We start from the raw sequence: 22200 nt of genomic DNA on the forward strand, positions 1-22200 counted from the left end.
ACTATTAAACACATCTTTAAAATGTGTTACTAATAAAAATTCACTGAGAATTTATTTGGATAGAATTTTCTAAAAGACACAATAGAGTTGACATATCTTTGACCAGGTCAGGGTGCAGGCCATTGATAACTATGGTGAGCATCTGTGTGGGATTTCTTTTGGCTGGGAGCTTAAAGAAGTTGCCAGCAAACCTGAAAAAGTGGTGTTCTTGGAAGCATAGAGTTCTGATAAGAGGTAAAACAATGTGAAAGCGAAACCACACCCACAAATGAGGACCAATGGCTGCATGATTTTACTGATGTTGCGGTCCCATCGTTTAGCTATTAGACACCACCTGCGAGGGTGGTTTAGCCTGCATGATGATCGTGATTGGCCCCACCCTCTATCATCTTGGAAAGTTATATTTCAGATACAACCAGGGAGTGGAAGTGGAAGAACAGATAGGATTTTTTGTGCTCCTCAAACAATACCTTTGAAAGCAATTCTTTAGAGAGTAGTCAAAAATGCAGCATTCAGTCCTTACAGGGGTTGTTAGGTGTGCTTTAATAGAACATATCAAAATGACCATATTAAACATTGTTACTGTTCCTACTTGATTTCCCTCTTATTTGCTTTAGGAAATACACTAGGAAAAGTCCATTTATCTTTAGTGAATTTCTTTGCTGTGTACACTTCACTTAAAACACCTTTCCATGCTTCTCCTAACGTATTTTAATAATTAGCCTCCTCAGGGGTATCAGGACAGATACCCCTGAGGACACTGGTTGTCAAAACATGGTGGTGGGGCATGTAAATGTTGCAGTATAAAAGTATAATAGTGTAAAAGTCTAAACACTGAGCTACTGCTTGGGTTGCAGGTCTTTCAGATTTTTACTTCATATTGTTTCCTTTCAGAAAAATAATCATATGATTCAGCATGATTCCCCAAATCAATTTCCATTCCACTGTTACCACCATGACTAAAATTCCTCACATATTAACCCAAACTAGCTAATTCTAGACAAAACAGATAGAAATGACCATATGGCCTTATAGAGTATGTGTTCAATAGCATATTATGAAAAAGAAGTCAGACTTCTCACAAAAATATAAAGGATCACAAAGGATATATTTAATCCACTGAACTACAAGGTCAGTAGAGTAGTTGAAGATAGGCCTAATACTATGTAGGATGTGGAACAAATGAATGTAAGGATCAGACTTAGTTGTGCTAGATGCCATAGAGAATTTGTAATTCTTTGTGAGGACATCTGTGTATGCGAGAGTACAAGAGAACATGCAGCTTGTGTTCTTGCAAAAACTCTTCTGATGTCATCGCAAACCACCGCATTTTCTGATTTCACATGGTTAGCTGTCACTAGCACTTATTAGCTGATGCTAGGTGGCTGCGTTCACTAGAACAAACTGCATGAGCCCATAGGTTTTTGTGACACAGATCTCAAGTGTATATATATGAGGCCTTCAGATTGGAGACCAGTAAAGCACCTTATACATGAGCATCCACCAAATACTATTTACTGTTAGTCATAAGATAAAATATAATAGCATAATAATAAAAGAAAAAAGAACAAAGTTTGTTTTTCTAGCCTGTTAAGTAACTCTGTCCACACTACCGTCAGAGGCTCCATTCACTTACTGCGTTATTCTTTCTTTCAAAGCCACAGTCACCAGAACCATTATAAGTAAGTGGGGTCCATTAGGCCCAGTTGGTGTTCAATGCTTCCAGCACTGCCATTATAATTTCATTTGTAACAGAAACCAAGATGGTGATGTGAAAAGAGTCTGATTTAAAGGGGTACTCAACCCTAGATATCTTAGCCCCTATTCAAAACCCCTTTCCCACCAGTGAACCCCCCAACCCCCCCTTCCCCCCCTGCGATCTCCGTGCAGCAGCCCCAGCATTATGTTCGGTCGTGGTCACGATGTTATGCCCCCTCCCATAAACATGGCCATCATGACCCGTCCCATAGACATGAATGGAGGAGGCGTGGCATTACATCACGAGAGGGGCGTGGCGTAACATCACGACCACGGCCACATAAACCCAACATTCTGAACATAATGTTCAGAACACTAGGTGCTGCACAGAGATTGCCGGGGAGGGGTGGGGGGTCCAGCGGTGGGATCAGACATCTTATCTTAGGGGATAGGAGCAGAGTACCCCTTTTAGTAAAGGCAAACTAGATGGACTTAGGACAAAAACAGTATTAAAAAGTTGCCTACTTGGAGTTAAAAGTAGTACCTACTAGTACCTAATTGTAGTGTGCTACTAAAGGTTTGTATGACCCCTAGTTTGTTGGTATGGTAATGTACAAAGTTATACCTTAGGTTCATGGAGCCAGTGCATTTGTAATTCTGTTGATTTCATTTGGACCACTTTTTTATTCCCAATAATTTACCCCCTCAAATAATCAGTTTTGAACCTTCTTAGTATAAATAGCCTAAAGCCAACTAACTGATTCTTGCCAGATTTGGCTCCGTTCAGCTATCACTTATTGGTATGAATATATGTGTTCAATATATTAAAGTAAGGACAAATATTTCCATTAATGTAGTAATTGGTGAAATGTTTGGAAACATCTGAGTACCTCCAGATGAATGTGAGGGATTCATAGAAAGCATAAATGGATAGCACACTCCAACAAGCACAGACTTCTAAGGAGCTTTAATCAGTGAGATATGCATTGCATTGAAATGTCCTTTATAGACTTCATGGGTTAACCATTAAATGGTGCCCATTGTTCTTTAATTATCCACCTTAATTTGTAAGGGAATTTGCTCTGATTTCCTCCACAGACGGGTCTTGGCAGTAATAGCGAGGAGTTGGCTCCCTTTGTAACCTATTGAAACCTCTCCTGGGTACGAGCGAAATAATCAAGCGAAATACGAGTCCAACTCTACTGTAGAAATTTATGGCACTAGTACAATAAAATGTCTAAGATGTAGCTGAATGTGCAAGAGAAATGTGGGAGCAAGCTATCCATTTTCATTAAGCCTGAATTACTGGAGATAAAAAGGCAAATTGAACTAATCCGTTGAGGTATCTTACAAACGTAACCGGCCATTCAGCTTTCTAGCAAAGCGATGACTGTGAAGAGTGAAGACACTTCCTTACAAGAAAATGTTTGATACCTCAAAGGCTTTAGTGGAAAATGATTATTCTTCTGACCTTTTACTTAGGCTCAAACAAACTGCAATACAAAAACATTTCACTTGTTCTTTTAATGTGCAGCATAAACGAATAGGCAGGGAGGCTTGAAGAAATATGCATGGCGACCTACTGGCTTTATGCCCTCTTAAGGTGTGGTTCCACAATCTAAGGTTAACCACAGCCATTTTTCTCTAGTAGGAAATCGGGCTTATTGCCATAGCCTAACTGGTATCCTGACTCTGCCCTCTTTTGGCATATTCTTTTAGAAATGCTGCCAGAAGAGTAAGGAAAAGCCCTGGCTGGCACTTACATTTTGTACATAGATCCAGAAAGCAGGAAGTAAACTTTCCCAAATTTATAAATGCAGAACAGGGTCCTCCTCAAAATATTTTTTTTTAAATAATGCTGGTCATGGATGGGAAAATATGGTTCAGTTGTTTTATTCAGTCCTATTGCTACATATATATAAAATCCAACCCCTACCATTGCAAAACTGGGTTGTTCTAAAAAGCTCACTGCATTTGGGCCAATGTATTTTTTTTGTTATTTTCAGAAAAACGCCACCCTAAAGGACAGTTTCTACTTGTTAGACGTGTCCTTTGACCATAACCTAATGGATCAGACACATTTTTTTCAAAAAAAAAAAAATATATGTATATATATATATATATATATATATATATATATATATATATGAGGAGAGTATGGCACAAATGCAAAAGAAATAAGAACAATATATTACGACCTTCATACTACATATAAAAATGTAAAAAGCAAGTACAGTATATACACACAGGCTGTTGGAAGGCTGGAATGAGGTAACCAATCAGGGCACAAGTTTGGCTGCTGCATTCAGGCTACATACAGCAGACAACCTCTGTGTTATTACTATAAAATGCTGACTCCGGTTGTCTCATTTTTCCCCGTATACGGTTTTCTGACAGGACCAAAAACCGTGGTATACCACGGTTTTAGGTCCGGTCAGAAAACCATATATGGGGCAAAAATGAGACAACCAGAGTCAGCATTTGACTCCGGTCAGCTCATTGAAATGAATGGGGTTCAGGCCAGATCCGGCTGGGATACAGGAGCAGCTGGTTTTCGCCCCTCCCAACCGGATCCAGCAACTGTACACTACAAACGTAGTGTGAACACACCCTTACACCATTTTAATTTCAGCAGGTTGTCTGTGTAGCACAGAAAAGGGCAGGTTCTACATAGTGAGAACTCTATGTCACCACTCTTCACTCTTACCATGAGATAAGGACCTGGGGGGGGGGGGGTATATATATATATATATATATATATATATATAAAACATATATAGAGATCCCTAATGTGGGATATGCAGTTCTTTTAGGCCTCCACTAGCAACATTTAGTATGCACTCAGTGACCATTATGCAGATGCATAGGATAATCGAGTTCCAAACTGGCTTCTCTGTTTAGTGCCAGCCACACACAGGCCTGTTTGTAATATAAGTAGGACACTGATGATACAATTGGTCTCCTTATACTGATCTCACATTTCAGTGCATGTGGGCATCTGTTATTTTGGGGTTTAATTCTTTACAGAAAATTATACATTTACATACAATACAGAATAGTCAACTGACCTGCTTATGTGGGTTCATACTGAGCAAATGAGATTTTTAGTGTACTAGGTCAGTAGTCGGCGTGTGTAGGTTTACTAGTCTGTGTAACACAGCAAGATGTCCCCTGGGTACAAAGTGTGAAAACATTTCCTTTTGTAAGCTGTGATGTCTGAGAACCACCGGGAGCCCTAGAAATGGAGGAAAAGATAAAGTACAGAACCAAATGAATGATGTTTATGAAAGCCTTGAGGTCATGTCCGAACTGGCTGAATATCAGATCAGATGTTCTATGTACTAGGTGTGCCAGCTTCTGAAAAACTAATGGAACATTATAATAACACTTTAACCCTTTAGCAGAATACATCAGGTGCTTTCCAGCTCTTTTACATGTATCACATTGCATTGGTTGTAGGCAGGGTTCACGTAGGGACAGCAGTGGAAGATCAATGCTCATACTATCAGAAACAAGAAATGTATTAGGTTTAAAGAGAAAAGTAATCCCCACAATAGGCACACTCGGCACTGCTATGCTGGGTTATACTTTGGTGCTGAGGACTGACACAAACACTCCAGTTCCTGAACTTCTACACTCACACAGCCTGGGGTGCTCACTGACCAAAAGGTTCAAAGAACTTCACAATTGCTGTCCATAAGAATGAAAGATCATGGCACTCACCATTGCTGCTACAGTAAACTATATTGAAGATCCAGGTTTCACATCTCAGGTGCAAGACAGACATACACCTTAGCAGGGGTGCTTCTCTTGGCGGCAGTGCTGTTTAACGCATGGATTGCGCTTCGACTGCAGCACCCCTGTCATCTGGTGCACAAAGCGAGCTTTGCTGCCATGCCCCCTCCCATAGACTTGTATTAAGGGGGTGGGGCCTCCGGCCCTTGCATCGCCAGTTATCAGGCATGGAGCAAAGCTCGCTCCATGCACCAGATGATAGGGGTGCTGCAGGAGAGATTGCAGGGGTTACCAGTGGCGGGACCCCCGCGATCAGACATTTTATCCCCTATCCTTTGGATAGGGGATAAGATGTCTAGGGGCGGAGTACCCCTTTAACCCCTTAAGGACCCAGAGTTTTTCCATTTTTGCATACCTTTAAAAATCGTAACTCTTTCAATTTTGCACCTAAAAATCCATATGATGGCTTATTTTTTGCGCCACCAATTCTACTTTGTAATGACGTCAGTCATTTTACTCAAAAATCTACGGCGAAACAGAAAAAAAATCATTGTGAGACAAAATTGAAAAAAAAATGCCATTTTGTAATTTTTGGGGGCTTCCGTTTCTACACAGTACATTTTTTGGTATAAATGACACCTTCTCTTTATTCTGTAGGTCCATATGATTAAAATGATACCCTACTTATATAGGTTTGATTTTGTCGTACTTCTGGAAAAAATCATAACTACATGCAGGAAAATTTATAAGTTTAAAATTGTCATCTTCTGACCCCTATAACTTTTTAATTTTCCACGTATGGGGCAGTATAAGGGGTCATTTTTAGCGCCGTGATCTGAAGTTTTTAGTGGTGCCATTTTTGCATTGATAGGATTTATCGCTTTTTATTCGTTTTTTTATGATATAAAAAGTGACCAAAAATGCACTATTTTGGACATTGGAATTTTTTTGCACAGTTTAATTAACAATATAGTTTTATAATTCGGACATTTCCACACGCGGAGATACCACATATGTTTATTTTTATTTACACAGTTTTTTTATGGGAAAAGGGGGGTGATTCAAACTTTTATTAGGGAAGGTGTAAAATGATCTGTATTCACTTTTTTTTTCACTTTTTTTTTTTGCAATGTTATAGCTCCCATAGGGACCTATAACACTGCACACACTGATCTTTTACATTGATCAGTGGTTTCTCCACTGAAACCACTGATCGATGATTCTGCCGCTTGACTGCTCATGCTCATGGATCTCAGGCACTGAGCAGTCATTCGGCGATCGGACAGCATGGAGGCTGGTAGGGACCCTCCGGCTGTCATGTAAGCTGTTCGGGATGCCGCAATTTTGCAGCGGTGATCCCGAACAGGTCCCTGAGCTAATCGGCATTGTTATACTTTCACTTTAGACACAGCATTCAACTTTGAATGCCGCGCCTAAAGGGTTAGTAGCGTGCGGCACCGCGATCAGTGCTGCGCGCTATTAGCCACGGGTCCCGGCCGTTGCCGTAGCCCCGCGTCATAGAGCGGGAGCAGACTCATGAAGTACCGGTACGTCATGGGTATTTAAGAGGTTAAGGCCAAAATGGACTAAGACCTTAAGGGGTTTAAAAAAAATTGGCAGTTTTTATCAGTACCACTTCTGTGTATATGTGATTTGTTTGTCAACTTTTTATTAAATTTTTCTGGGATGTGACTGAAAGTGAACAATTGTGCACAAAATTTTAATGGCTCGTACATTTCCGCATGCGACGTTGCCAAATATAATTGTTTATTTTTATCTTTTCAAAAAAAAAATGGGGGAGAAACATGGGGGAGGGGATTCTAATTCTAATTGGGGAGGGGCTTATGTGTATTTTTAAAGATTTTTTTTTACTATTTTTCTAATTTTTTAAGTCCTCACCGCGACTATTTATAGCAATCACTCGATTGTTATTGCTGCCAGAAGGAGGGATAAGGAGCGGCAAGGAGGGATAAGGAGACCTCCAGCCACCAGCTTCACTCATTGGACCCCCGAAATCACGCTGTGAAGTTGTCTGATGAGTATCACAAAGCCCCCTTAATACTTTAGATGTCGGGATCAGCCATTAGCAGTGGGTCCCTGCATCTTCTGTGCTCGCTTTATAGTCCAGATGCCTTTCAGGAAATATATGTACATCCTTAGTACGAGGCAGCCAGGGTGTACATGTACATCCATTGTCCTATAGGGGTTAAAACGATCCTATCAACAGGGAAACAGGGATGCAAATAAGCCCGTGGCTAGATAGGGGAAGTCATTAGGATTCTGGGCATACCTTTTCATCTATATAGTCCTCTTCATTGGCAAGGTATTCACCTTTTTGTTAATATGCAAATGAGGCTCAAGTGTCCAGGGGCCTTCCATAACATGGCAGAAGCCCAGGTAAGTCAAAACCCTGTCCTCTTTATCTAGTTGCTGTTAGCTAAATTGGGTAGGTAGATACAAGTTGGTCACGCTTTCTGAGCACTTGAGTCTTATTTGCATAATAATGTGGTGACCCACGGTGATGGCGGGACCACTGGGTGTAGCGGTGTAGGTGGAGGGGGCAAGATGGTATTAACCCCAGGGGCAAGGTGTTATTAACTCCCAATGTTCGTGATGCCAGAGGGGTTTTTGGGTACCGGAACCACACGAATGGCTAGGCAGTGAAAGGAGAGTCCACAACCAAGTTATGGTTTAACGGAGGCTTAACTGAGTTTAGACAGGTGTTATTATCTTCACAGCTAGGCCAGAATCCCAAAGATGTGGCCAGGAACACAGAAGGACTTCGCAGCTTGCTGGGACCAATTATACTTGTAATAGACTTTAGAATCTTGACTTTAGGCTGGACTTGACAATAGGTAGTAGTGACAGCAGACATAGACTTGACTTACTGGACTGACTGTAGATTTGAGGCCTTCCAGGTGCTGGACACTAGCACTGAGATCTCTCGTGTTTGCTGGTCTCAGTAAAGAGCTCAAGTGCTAAGAGCAAAAGAGAGAGAATTGTAATGTCCGCTCCCTTATATAGAGGGGGACTGAGCCAAAGCCCATTGATCAAGCTGCCCGTCATGTGTTAAGCTGGTGCCCTCTGGGTAACATGTGACAACATAAACATAACATGTGACATTTCACAGGTCCTTTAGACAACTGCTTGAGTCTGACTGACACTGATCATCCATAAAATAAAATAGATAACAGTACAGTAACAGCAGGGGAGACACTGCAGGAGAGCCCCCAGGTCACTGAGGGACTCAACCTGACTGGGCCTAAGGACAGTACAGAACCATGTTCTGTACTGGGACATTACAATAACAAAAAGCACTGAAGAGTACTATGGAGATAAAAAGGTATGTTCGGCATTATAATGACTAGCCTCATCTGATCATAGGCTTAAATACACCTATGTTTATATGCTGACAGGTCCACTTTAATGTTGTTTGTCAATGAAGAGTTCATCCATAAATACATAGGTCATATATGTGCTAATGGCAGTGGAATTTGATGGACATGCTTTAAATATAAATTATATAATATAATATTATAAACATATTTTTGCAGAGTCATAGGATATAAGGTTCGACACAGCCCACCAAGCTAATTCTCCAGTTGGTCCAGACAATAATGGATATACAGTATCTCACATAAGTGAGTACACCTCTCACATTTTTTGTTAATATTGTATGTGACAGCACTGAAGAAATAACATGTTGTTACAATGTAAAGTAGTGAGTGCATAGGCTGTATAACAGAGTTTAATGTTGCTTCCCCTTAAAATAAGTCAACACACAGCCATTTTAATGTCTAAACTTCAGCAACAAAAATGAGTACACCTCTTAGTGGAAATGTCCAAATTGGGCCCCATTAGCCATTTTCGTTCCCGGTATCAAACGACTCATTAGTGTTACAAGGTGTCAGGTGTAAATGGGGAGTAAGTGTCTTAAATTTTTTGCTTTCACTCTCACATTCTCTAATACTGGTCACTGGAAGTTCAGCATGGCAACTAAAAGCAAAGAACTCTCTAAGGGATCTAAAAAAAAAGGATTGTTACAATACATAAAGAGGGATTAGGTCATAAGAAGAGTGCCAAGACCCTAAGCTTCAGTATAGTGGGCAAGACCATGTAGCGGTTTCACAGGGAAGGCACAGGACTCAGAACGGGCCTCGCCATTGTCAACCAAAGAAGTTGAGTAGTCAGCATCATATCCAGAGGATGTCTTTGGGAAATGGACGTATGAATGCTGTCAGCATTGCTGCAAAGGATATGGATTACTTGAAACATGTCCTGTGGACTGATAAGACCAAGATAAACTTATTTGGGGAGCATGGTGTCAACTGTTTGTCACGGCAAACAGGTAAAGAGTACAAGCACAAGTGTGTCTTGCCCATAGTCAAGCATGGTAGTGGGAGTGTCATAGTCTGGGCCTGCATTGAGTGCTGTTGGCACTGGGGAGTTACAGTTCATTGAGGAAACCATGAATGGCAACATGTAATGAAGTAGAGCATGATCCAACTCCATCTGAAGCTGACTTTGAATTTGCGACTAGGGTTTATTTATAACAATAAAATAAAAAAAGTGTAAACATTATATATAGAGTATAATGATGATGGGCTCTTAAGATTGTTTTCCCTGGTGAGACAAAGTAATAGTAGGCTGATGCTGAATTAAAGAGTACCTATCATCATCTACACTTTCCCTAATCCCCTCCTCATCTGTCCCTGACTGTGACTTACTCTATCCCTGTATTTATTTTTACTTCAAACCCCCTATAAATTCCTTATTTATACTGCCGTTATACTGCCATGTGTTAGGGGAGGAAGCGGGCATGGCCTGGCAGGTGCGACGTCATCTGATGCCTGCCAGAGTTCGCTTCCACCCTTCTTCCTGTATGCTGCGATCCCTCTCGCGAGTGCGCATACAGCCTCAGCACACGGCAGGGACAGCAGCTTCTGAGTCTCCTCCTCTCTGTTTGGCATTGCACGTGCCATACAGAGTGGAAGAAAATCGCAGGACAGGGCTGCCGTGCCCTGCAGTGGTACGAGCACAGTGCTCACTCCCACCTGTCTGATTGACAGGCGGGGAGCTGCGCTCAACTCGTCAGGTGTTCAGGCAGCGGACTACGATTTCGGACTCATGGGTAAACCAGAGTTAGGCTTGGAGTTAGGCTTCAGAGTGATAATACTCATTGTAAATACTAGCTTAAAGGAGTACTTCCCAGGGAAACTTTTTTTTTTAATCAACTGGTGCAAAGTTAAACAGATTTGTAAATTACTTAAAAAATCTTAATCCTTCCAGTACTTATCAGCTACTATATACTCCACAGGAAGTTCTTTTCTTTTTGAATTTCCTTTCTGTCTGACCACAGTGCTCTCTGCTGACACCTCTGTCAATTTTAGGAACTGTCCAGAGCAGGAGAGGTTTTTAAATAGAAGTAATTTCCAAATCTGTTTAACTTTCTGACACCAGTTGATTTAAAAAAAAAAAAAAGTGGAGTACCTCTTTAAGCTAATATTTACCTATTGGAGCCCATGCAATTGCTTGTCTGTGTGCAAGTAGGCATCTTTTGGGTTACCTTTTTAGAAAACCATGCCTTGGTAAAATTAAATAGAACCTGTCACTTTAAAATACAGTCCAACGTGCGAGCATCATGTTACAAATCAGAAGGAGCTTAGAAGACTAATGTATTGTTTTGTGGGTAAATTTACAAGATTACTTGTCATTTTTTCATGTAAATATCTGCTTATTCTGAGCTAAGTAGTTAAGTGGGCAGTCCTTATCAGTGATTGACAGTTCTCTTTATATATATACACTCTGGAATTTTTTCCACAAAACTATATATTAATCTGCTCAGCTCTCCTGCTGCCTACAGATTGACTGTATTATCAATGTGACAGGTCTCCATTTTAGTAATAATTTTATGTATATGCTGTATTTGTCAAAAATATATACCACCATCTTGCCAATGTATGTTAAGACTGGTTGGCATATGACTCTTTAAAGGGTCTCTGGGATCTACCATTTTAATATAGTCTTCTAATTTTCAAGAATAAATAAATATTAGATGACGGGACGGCGTGCGCGACGGCGTGATGACGACGAAGGAGAGCGCCGGCCATGCAGGGGATCCTGGCACAGAGCAGTCATTCGCCGATCGGACACCGAGGAGGCAGGTAAGGTCCCTACCGTTGTCCTGTAAGCTGTTCGGGACACCGCGATTTCACCGCAGCGGTCCCTAACAGCCCGACTAAGCAGCCGGGTTAGTTTCACTTTCGCTTCAGATGCGGCGGTCAGCTTTGATTGCCGCGTCTGAAGGGTTAATACAGGGCATCACCGCGATCGGTGATGTCATGTATTAGCCGCGGGTCCCGGCTGTTGATGGCCGCAGGGACCGCCGCAATAGGACAGGGTTTTAATGTGTATTTGCCATATAAGACACACCAACTTTTCCCCCCCAGTTTTGGGGAAGAAAAAGTGCATCTTATACGGCGAAAAATACGGTATATGTATTTTCTAATATAATGACGTGAGAAGACTATACGTGGTGAGTGCTCCTTCCATCCTCTATATATGCCGTAAAATTATAGACTGATCATTTCTTTGCCAGTTAGATAACTTACAAAATCATCAGATGATAAAACAATATTTTCTTGTACTGTATATAGCAGTTTTTCATGGCTGCATGAAACGGTAGGTAAACATGGGAGTACATGAGCCCTCCACAGGCTAATATTACTATTAATACAGCAATGAGATATAAGGAGAAATGAGATATAAGGAAAAATGTAGTAAGGAATTTCAGAACACCCCACCATGACATGAGGAATGCTGATAAATAATTAAACAGTTAATAGGTGTAAACCTCTATACCACATTACAGGCTGCGGTCTTGGATCAGCCTTTAAAGTTACTATGTCTTTCTGTGTTTCTCCTTTGGTTGATGAAGCACGCACACATGTAACACTGCACAGGCGTGTGGCAGGACAAGGGTCTCCTTGTTCTTTGTTATAATTGCCTTTAGAATTTACCTTTCTTCAGGGAATAAGGACTAACAAAAGCATGGCTATTTGTACACCACCCGGACTATACAACTGGTGCCAGGTTAGCCTTGGTGTAATGAAGAAATCCTTTAATGGTAGAAGTTTGGGCACAGGGGGGAAACCATGGAACATTGCGGCACACTTTCCATCTTTATTTACCTGAGAAATAATGGAGCACTCATGGGGCTAGAGAACTGACACTTTCTTAAGAGTAATACTCCCAATGGACAGCTATATGCTATAAACCTAGTTTCCATCCACAATTACAGGAATTTCTTTATAAACATAATACATCATAAGTGTTGAAGTTATGTTCCTTTTCCTAATTGCAAAATTAAATGACATCATAATTTTATTTTTGTTTTTTGTTTTTTTTGTAAGAAGTGGCCATAGAATCCGGCAATTTAAGGCATAGAAGGATTAAAGCTGGCCATAAACAGATTTATTTAGGCATCCAAATCACCATAATGAAGGACCCTCAAATGTTATGTGGGAAACTCTGTGGTCCCAGTTTTATACTAGGAATATTATAATAAATGCAAGTTTTCATTGGTGTGGTTTACAGCTTGATGGCCAAATGTAATAGGTTGCATTTAATTGTACAACATTTCCAAAAGTTCTGCTTGCTGTCAGTAAGTGGAAACATTTTTGAATGCAGGAAGAGTTAAAAGACCTCTTCTGATAGATTTTAGACATAGATCCCTGCAAACCTTGGGACTGGTCAGGATTCATCCTAGGTATACAGTATACGGGTAGGTTCACACCACGTTTTTGCAATACAGTTTTTTATCAGGTTTTTGATTAAAAAAATGGATTCCTCAAAACCTGACTAAACTGTATCAAAACGTGTGTACAAAGTTTTATCTGTATACGGTTGAAAACCGTATACGGTTTGAAAAATGATGTCCGGTTGCATCCGTTTTTTAAGAAAAAAAAGCATATACATTTTTAACTTTTCACTCCATTATGAATAAAGTTTCACTTGTTTGATTGAATTTCAAAGAAAAAAAAACTGTGCAAAGTCAAAAACCGTATGGTAAAAACTGGATGGAACCATACGCACATACAGGTCTGTACGGTTCCCATTGACTCCCATGTTTAAAAAAACGTATACGGGTCAATGCGGTTTTTCAACTGGACCAAAAACCGTGGTAGGCCACGGTTTTCTGTCCAGAAAAAAAAAAGTAAAAAAACGTGCGATATGGTGCATACGGTTTTGAATGGAAAGTCTATGGCACCGGTTTGCTGTACGGTTGCATACGGTTTAAAAAAAAAAAGTATCCAAAAACTGTATAGAAAATCGTTGTGTGAACCCACCCTACCAGTGATTCCAAACCAGGATGACCAGCACCCATGGGTGCCTTGAGGCCCTGCCAGGGCTGTCGCCACACTCAGATGGGCAAGATGGTGAAGGTAAAATGTTGAATTTCCTTCCACATGCCGAAGCATTAGCGTCACATGCCGAACGCTTTCACCAAAGAAAGCTGGCACACAAACAGTCACTGGCATGTATCTCGATACCTGCTCTGATTGGTGTCTTCAGAGCATGACAGACAAATCAGAGCATGCATGATAGAGGACGCCAGGCCGGAAACATCCACGTCACAGCATCAAGTTTCGCCCATGAATATGTGTGCTTCCTGTCAGAGAGAACTCTAAGCTGCACCATCTGTAAACCCTGGTGTCAGGTACTCGGGATGCTGGAACAGGGGCATTTGGAGGTGAGGTAGAGGGTGTGGCCTGGAGGCATATGTGAGGGTTTGGTGGAGGAGGGAGGGAGCCTGGAGGTATCTGGGAGGGGGGTCTGGGGGGGGGGCATTTGTGATGGTCTGTGGAGGAGGTAGGAATCTGGAGGCATCTGGGAGAGGGGTCTGGAGAAATTTGTGAGGGCCTGGTGGCAGTTAGGGGGCTGGAGGCATTTGGGAGTAGTCTGGAGGGGGAAAAGGGGAATAAAACTGTGGGATTTGTGGGGATATGGAGGCATTTGGGGGAGGGAGTCGGGAGACATTTGGAGGTAAGGAGGGTTAGGTTGAAAGCATTTAGGGGAAAAGGGGGGTTAGGTTGGAGGCATTTATGGAGATCTGGTGGTAATGGGGGGCTGCAGGCATTTGTTGGGGTCTGATGACATTTGTGGGGAAAGCTGGAGGTATTTTGGGGAAAAGGGGAGGTTAGGCTCAAGAAAATGGGGGAGAGGAATTTGTGGAGAGTCTGAAAGCATTTGGGGGAAAGCGGGTTAGGATAGGGGCATTTGTGGGGATCTGGTCGCAATTGGAGGGACTTTAGAAATTTGTGGGGGAAGCTAGAGGCATTTTAGGGGAAAGGGGGCAAATGGGGGGCTGGAGGTATTTGGGGAAAGGGCGCTTAAGTTGGAGGCATTTGTGGGAGTCTGATGGAAATTCCAGGGCTGAAGGCATTTGTGGGGATGGTGGAAGCAGTTTGGGGGAAAGGGGGGACAGGCTGGAGAAATTTTTGGGGGTATGGTGGAAAATTGGGAGGCTGTAGACATTTGTGGGGGGTGGCTAGAGGCATTTGTGGGAGGCTAAAGGCATTTGGGGGCTGCAGGAATTTTAGGGACAGGAAGCCTGGAGGCATTTAAGGTAAAAGGGGGGTCAAGTGTAAGGGTTTTGTGGGGGTCTGGTTATAATTGTGGGGCTGGAAACTTTAGTTGGGATCTGGAGGAGGATGGGAGGCTTAAGGCATTTTGGCAGAAAGTTAGGCTAGAGGCATTTGTGGATGTTTGGTGGTAAGTAGGGGGGCTGGAGGTATTTGGGGGGAGTCTGAAGGCATTTAGGGGAAAGAGGGGTTAAGTTGGAGGCATTTATGGGGGTCTGGTGGCATTTGGGAGAGGCTGGAGGCATTTGGTGTGGGGAAGGAGGCTGGAGGCAAGTTTGGGTAAGTCTGGAGTCATTGTGTGTGGGGCATTCAGTAGAGGTGAAGGCAATGTGTGTTGGGGGCTGGAGGCATTTGGGGAGTCTGGAGGTATTGTGGGTAGGAGGGAGGTTGGAGGCATTGTGTGGAGGGGGGGCTGTGGGCATTGTGTGGGGGGGGCTGAAGCCGGAAGCATTTGTGGGGAGGCTGGAGGCATTGTGTGTGGGAGAGGCTGGAGGCATTTGGGGGAGGCTGGAGGCATTTGGGGGAAGGCTTCATGCATTTACTGGGAGGCTGGAGACATTGGCCCAGATTTATCAAACTGTGTGAGAGAAAAGAATTGAGTCATAGCTCAGCTTTCACTTTACCAGAGCTACCGTATATACTCGAGTATAAGCCGAGTTTTTCAGGACGATTTTTCGTGCTGAAAACACCCCCCTCGGCTTATACTCGAGTGAACTCTCCACCCGCAGTGGTCTTCAACCTGCTGACCTCCAGAGGTTTCAAAACTACAACTCCCAGCAAGCCCGAGCAGCCATCGGCTGTCCGGGCTTGCTGGGAGTTGTAGTTTTGAAACCTCCGGAGGTCCGCAGGTTGAAGACCACTGCGGCTTTCGACATCATCCAGCCCCCTCTCACCCCCTTTAGTTCTGTACAGTACTCACCTCCGCTCGGCACTGGTCCGGTGCCGCAGGACTGTCCGGAGAGGAGGTGGTCCGGTGGGATAGTGGTTCCAGGCTGCTATCTTCACCGAGGAGGCCTCTTCTAAGCGCTTCGGGCCCGGCCCCAGAATAGTCACGTTGCCTTGACAACGACGCAGAGGTACGTTCATTGCCAACGTACTTCTGCGTCATCGTCCAGGCAACGCCTCTATTCTGGGCCCGAAGCGCGGAGAAGAGGGGCCCCCAGTGAAGATAGCAGCCCGGAACCACTATCCCACCGGACCACCTCCTCTCCGGACAGCCCTGCAGCACCGGACCAGCGCCGAGCGGAGGTGAGTACTGTACAGAACTAAAGGGGGTGAGAGGGGGCTGGATGATGTTGAAGGCCGCAGTGGTCTTCAACCTGCGGACCTCCAGAGGTTTCAAAACTACAACTCCCAGCAAGCCCGGACAGCCGATGGCTGCCCGGGCTTGGTGGGAGTTGTAGTTTTTAAACCTCTGGAGGTCCGCAGGTTGAAGACCACTGCGGGCGGATGATGACAAGAGGATGATGAAGGGGGGGGGGGTGTGGGATGATGAAGGGGGGGTGTGGGATGATGAAGGGGGGTGGGTGTGGGATGATTACAAGGGGATGATGAAGGGGGGTGGGGATGATGAAGGGGGGGTGTGGGATGATGAAGGGGGGGTGTGGGATGATGAAGGGGGGTGGGTGTGGGATGATTACAAAGGGATGATGAAGGGGGGTGGGGATGATGAAGGAGGGGGAATGATGAAGGGGGGCGGTGTGGGATGATGAAGGGGGGTGTGTGGGATGATGACAAGGGGATGATGAAGGGGGGGGTGTGGGATGATTACAAGGGGATGATGAAGGGGGTGGGGATGATGACAAGGGGATGATGAAGGGGGGTGTGTGGGATGATGATGAAGGGGGGTGGGGATGATGACAAGGGGATGATGAAGGGGGGGTGTGGGATGATGACAAGGGGATAATGACAGGTGATGATGATGAGGGTCTGGATGATGACAGGGTGATGAGGATGAGGATGTTAATGACGGGGGTCTGGATGATTACATGGGGGGATGATGTATTTCCCACCCTAGGCTTATACTCGAGTCAATAACTTTTCCTGGGATTTTGGGTTGAAATTAGGGGTCTCGGCTTATACTCGGGTCGGCTTATACTCGAGTATATACGGTAGTTAGATGAGCTGTGATTGGCTGTTGTGTGAAAATCTCTCTATTTTTAATCTCACACAGTTTGATATATCTGAGTGTGTGTGGGAGAGGTTGGAGGCATGTGTGTATGTGTGGGAGAGGCTGGAGACATTTGGGGGGAGGATAATGCTGGAAAAGTGCAGAGACTAATATGTTTGTGTTGCAGGTTCTGCAATGAAAAGTTGTGGCTGGAAAAAATCTGACCAGAACATGTCAGAAGACCAGAAGATGGCAATTGTGAGTATTTAGTCACTTTTTACAATTTTTTTTTTTATACAAGGTGTAAACTTTAAAGCCAGACTACCAATGTTCCCACTTTTTAAAACACGAATGGGCCCTTAATGGGATGGAGCACAACGGCAATGTGAACTTAGCCTTACATGTGTAAAATATTTTCAGGTCAATATCTATCAATAGATATTGTGTTTCTATCAAATAATGCAATATACAGTATTGTTTTTGTGATAGCCTGGGGGAGTAGGCTATATGGGGTGTAGCCATGCGGTGACTAAAGGGTGTCTGATTAACCCTTGCTATTCGTGACGCTAGGGTGATGGCTCCTCTGTAATGCTTGTCCTACCACCACCCTTCCCAAGAGCGATAGGGAGGTATAAAATAATTGAATGTCCACAACCGGAGAGTTTGCTGAAAACCGTTGGAACTTTTACTGAGGATTTTATGCAACTTCACAACAGGAACAGTCTCTACAAATGCAAATTCTCTTGGAGATTGACAAAGGTTGGGGCCTTAAGCAGTTTTGAGTCTTTAGATTGATATGCACTGTTCCGCTGGATTTAGGGGATTTAGTTGCGGTCCAGTAGTCACGCTAGCTTTAACGGGGATTAGGTTAGAACTCACGGTTTAGTTTTGTGCTGAGGCCGGCAGGCTTCTGGCCTAGCGTTTCTTTGAAAGTTGTGCAGATCTGTCCTTCTAGTCCGGCATCCACGAGAGCAGCAGCCCAAGAGAGCGATAATTGGCTACAGCTACCTTATATGGGCAGGGGCTGGACTAGTGCTAATTGGTCCAATACTGATGTCAATCACCTTCACCCAGGATTATGGGTAACATGTGACCCAAGGACCTCCAAAGGTCCTCTAACATACCATAGAGGATTCAACCCAGTCACATGACCGAAGGTCCTGCGACGCTAACAAAGTAAGTATTCTATACATTATTATTAACTATACATTATAATTAAATATGTAAATATATAAACACCACAGAATTAGAGTAGAGAAGAGGCGACTAGGGGCTGTCCCCCCTGGGGGACCCTACCTGAGCGTAGTTACTCTGACTTTGGGGACCACCATACAATGTTCGGTATGCAATACGGTACCGGGACACCACAAACCCTCTTACTTAATATAAGGCGGCCTCGACGTCTGTCCCCTAAGACAGAAGGACGAAGTGAAGGTTGGTTAATAACAGTCCTGAGCATAACTTTGCAAATGTCCATCAATTAGGCTGTCTATCTCTACAAAGCTACTTAACTTTTTTGAGGTACATACATAAGCATGGGTAAACTCAGGAACAGGATTACTTGGTTCATGAATTTAGTAACAGGATTATATTATTTACATGAGATACATCCTACTTAACAGTTCTGAATCTCACTAGATATTTTTGGATCCCACTATTCCATAACAGTGGTAGGAATTGGAAAATGACATAGGCTACAATTCCCAAAGCGTTTGTTTGAATGTGAGATATTTTAGCTTTTTGGTGTACTAAGTTTAAGTAAGGTAAGTACACTTAAGTGATTAGTTTGAGGTACTATGTGTACAGTACTACTTGAAAGGTCAGTCTTGGTACCTTAAGGGTAGCTTCCCTTGTGTAGATCTTTGTGACCGACGCAACACCTATTATTTAAATTTTTCTTTTTTGTGTACACGTGCAATAAGCAGAAATTTTTCCGTGTACAGTAACCATTTACCCATTTACATTTAGTCACATTAGCATAAACATTTATTAGACACTCTAACAGGGTTCAGGTGCATTCACCTGATAAGTGCAATTTGAGCGAAGGAATATCACGTTACTATGGAGGTATGTACATGTAAACAGACATGCAAGGATCAGCAGTCGACCTGCACTAAGAGTCCAAGGTATTCACATATAAACAGACATGTAAGGATCAGCAGTCCACCTGCACTGAGAGTACAAATATCACTGCGCCAGCCGGGCACACACTTATGAATCTCCTACCGCTAGGAGTCTCTTGGTCTAAGGACCAGACACAGAAGCTTCGTGGTAACGTAACAATTGGAACAGTCTTAGTCTTAGTCCTGCTAGGCACATTTCTTGAACATTGCAGCAAAGTCTGTGAAGACAAAAACTTGAAGAAAAGAAGAAAAATATAAGTGTCACATGTTAGATGAAACTCTTACGATGTCGTACTGCTCCTCTTCTAGAGCCTCTACCTTTCTCACGAACACCAGCCGGCAAAGAATTGATGTGGCTTTCCCACACCACATTAGTGAGGGTAGAGTATGACACTGTAGGGTGGAAACAAATGGTTGGTGCTGGTTGATTCGGCCCCACCTCCATGTCGGGAGTGGGCCACAGCACATTTGCTGGTACCTGGTGGGCAGGCCAAACCTCCGCGTCGGGAGTAGGCCTAGGTACTTTGGTTGGTACCCGCGGTCGAGGCCAAACCTCCTGGGTAGGAGTAGGCCTGGGTACTTTGCAAAAATCAGACAGAAGTGGCTGCTGCTGTAGTAATTCCTCCTCAGACTTATAGGTGGAGGCATCAGGAGCAGGCCATTTCGGCCTCAGCTGGAAGGGGTCCGCCTCCCAATCAGTAGATGGAAAGTACTTGAAAGGATGCTGGGTTTAAGCTGCTGGCCTGGTGACTGCAGCCGCCCACTCTCCTCGCAGGCCCTGGATGGGTGTGTATTCCACTATCTCACCCACCTCCACGGAATGGAACTTTTTCTCGATGTATGGCCTCTGTACAGCTCGCCGGTTTATGAGGATGGTATAGCCGGTGTGGCAATCAATGAGGGTACCGTAACCTCTGAACACAAAGTCCTAAGACAAAAAAAGAAAAACTCCAGCTCACCGGTTATTATGCAGTTTTCACATGGAAGGTGCATTCAGGCAGGGAGCACATGAGCACAGAGCCAAGCCATATTCTTGGTTAACATAGTCCAGATTCACGAAAGGTAGGGGGAGGGGAGGGGGGAGGAGGACGGGGAAGCTCCAGCTCCACTTGGAAGTGAAAAAATTCCTTTACTGACTATCCATAAAATGAGAAAAAGGTAAAAAAAGAGCAAAACAAAATCAAACGTGCATGGTGAGTTAAAATCTCACGTTCACCGACGCGTTTCGGGCTGTCAAAAGCCCTTAATCCTGGTGCATGATCTACATGCTTCGAGCTGCTTATATATACTGGCAACCTTATCAAAGGTCACATGATCAGAGGCCACATGACCCTACACATCTGATGCTTAATTCACCTTAACTCACTATAATACACATATCACGGCCATAGTGTAAAATTGTATATTGACCCAAAAAATGGATAGGCAACATGAGTGTCAATAAATATATGCCAGATCATTTCTATAATTCATCCCTGCTGGAAATCTAGTTTCCAGCATGAGAATCCAATATGCCTCACGTTTAAGCAATAGGCGGGTCCAGTCTCCACCTCGTTGAGGAGGGGAAACTCTTTCAATGCCGCATACTTCAATGAAGTCTGAATTACCCCGGTGGACCTTGGCTATATGCTTAGACAAACCGGACATTGAGCGTGAGTTAAAGACTGCAATGTGTGCATTATGCATATGTTCATATATGCGTTTTTTCAGTTTTCTAGTTGTGCAGCCTACATATTGTTTCTTACACTCTTTACATGTAGCCACATAAATTACATGTGTAGTATCACAGTTAAGAAATGATTTGATGGGATATCTTTTGCCATTTGTAATGGAAGCAAAGGTATTGGATTTAGGGGCATACCGGCAGAGATTGCATCTGTTCTTCGCACACTTAAAAAAAAAACTTTAAATGTAACCACGTACTGTCTTGAGATTTGTGTATAAAGTCACTAGGGGATAATTGGTTGCGCAGAGTGCGACCTCTTTTTGCCACAATATTGACGACTTCTTGGAGAACTTTGTACAGTGTATCTTCTTCATAAAGGACAGGTAAGTGTTGCAACATGATGGATTTTATCTGTGAAAACTGCATACTGTATTGTGTTGAGAATGTAACTCTGCCACCATCTTTTTTATGGCTGTCACATAATAACTTATCCCTGTTTTTATGTTGAGCTATGCATTTGGCTCTAGTTAGAGTTGATTTTGAGTATCCCCTTTTTAATAATCTATCATCTATATCTTTGCTCGTTTGTTCAAAGATTTCTTTCGTGGATGATGTCCTTTTTGCTCGATTGTACTCTCCAACAGGTAGGTTTGCGGGTTACATGATGGGGATGACAGCTGTCTGCATACAAAATACTGTTGCCCGATGTGGGCTTTCTGTACGAGCTCGTACAGATTCCTTCTTGAGGATCTCCTTTCAAATTAACATCCAAAAATGTAATGCCTGTACCACCCCATTCAGTGGTGAATCTTAAATTCAAAGTATTATGATTAATATGCTCCAAAAACAGAGAGAACTCCTCCTTGGTTCCTGACCACACCAGGAGGAGGTCATCTATATAGCGCCCGTACCATTGAATGGCATGTGCAGCTGGATTGCAGGGCGCATATAGGTTGACCTCCTCCCAGTAGGCCATGTACAGGTTCGCAAGACTGGGTGAAAATTTGGACCCCATGGGGCATCCTGTAACCTGCAAATAGAAATCTTTGTCGAACTTGAAAAAATTATTTTTCAGTAAAAATCTTAGTGCATCCAACAGAAACTCACAAAGCACCGAATCATAGTTGCTGTACTTGACAACATGACATTTTACAGCTGTTATGGCCAGATCATGGGGTATACATGAGTATAATGTGGCAACATCACACGATACCCATGAAAAAT

General features: G+C 43.2%; 1 protein-coding gene across 1 annotated transcript in view; it reads right to left on the reverse strand.

Moving 5' to 3' along the window:
- Positions 1-18584, reverse strand: part of COL8A2 (collagen type VIII alpha 2 chain) — a 167144-nt gene extending 148560 nt beyond the window's left edge. The window contains exon 1 of the mRNA XM_056557175.1: positions 18484-18584. The gene's annotated coding sequence lies outside the window, so the exon portion shown is untranslated. The remainder of the gene's footprint in view (positions 1-18483) is intronic.
- Positions 18585-22200: the final 3616 nt, after the last annotated feature.

Source organism: Hyla sarda, chromosome 2 (genome assembly GCF_029499605.1).
Source record: "Hyla sarda isolate aHylSar1 chromosome 2, aHylSar1.hap1, whole genome shotgun sequence".
Lineage (NCBI taxonomy): Eukaryota > Metazoa > Chordata > Amphibia > Anura > Hylidae > Hyla > Hyla sarda.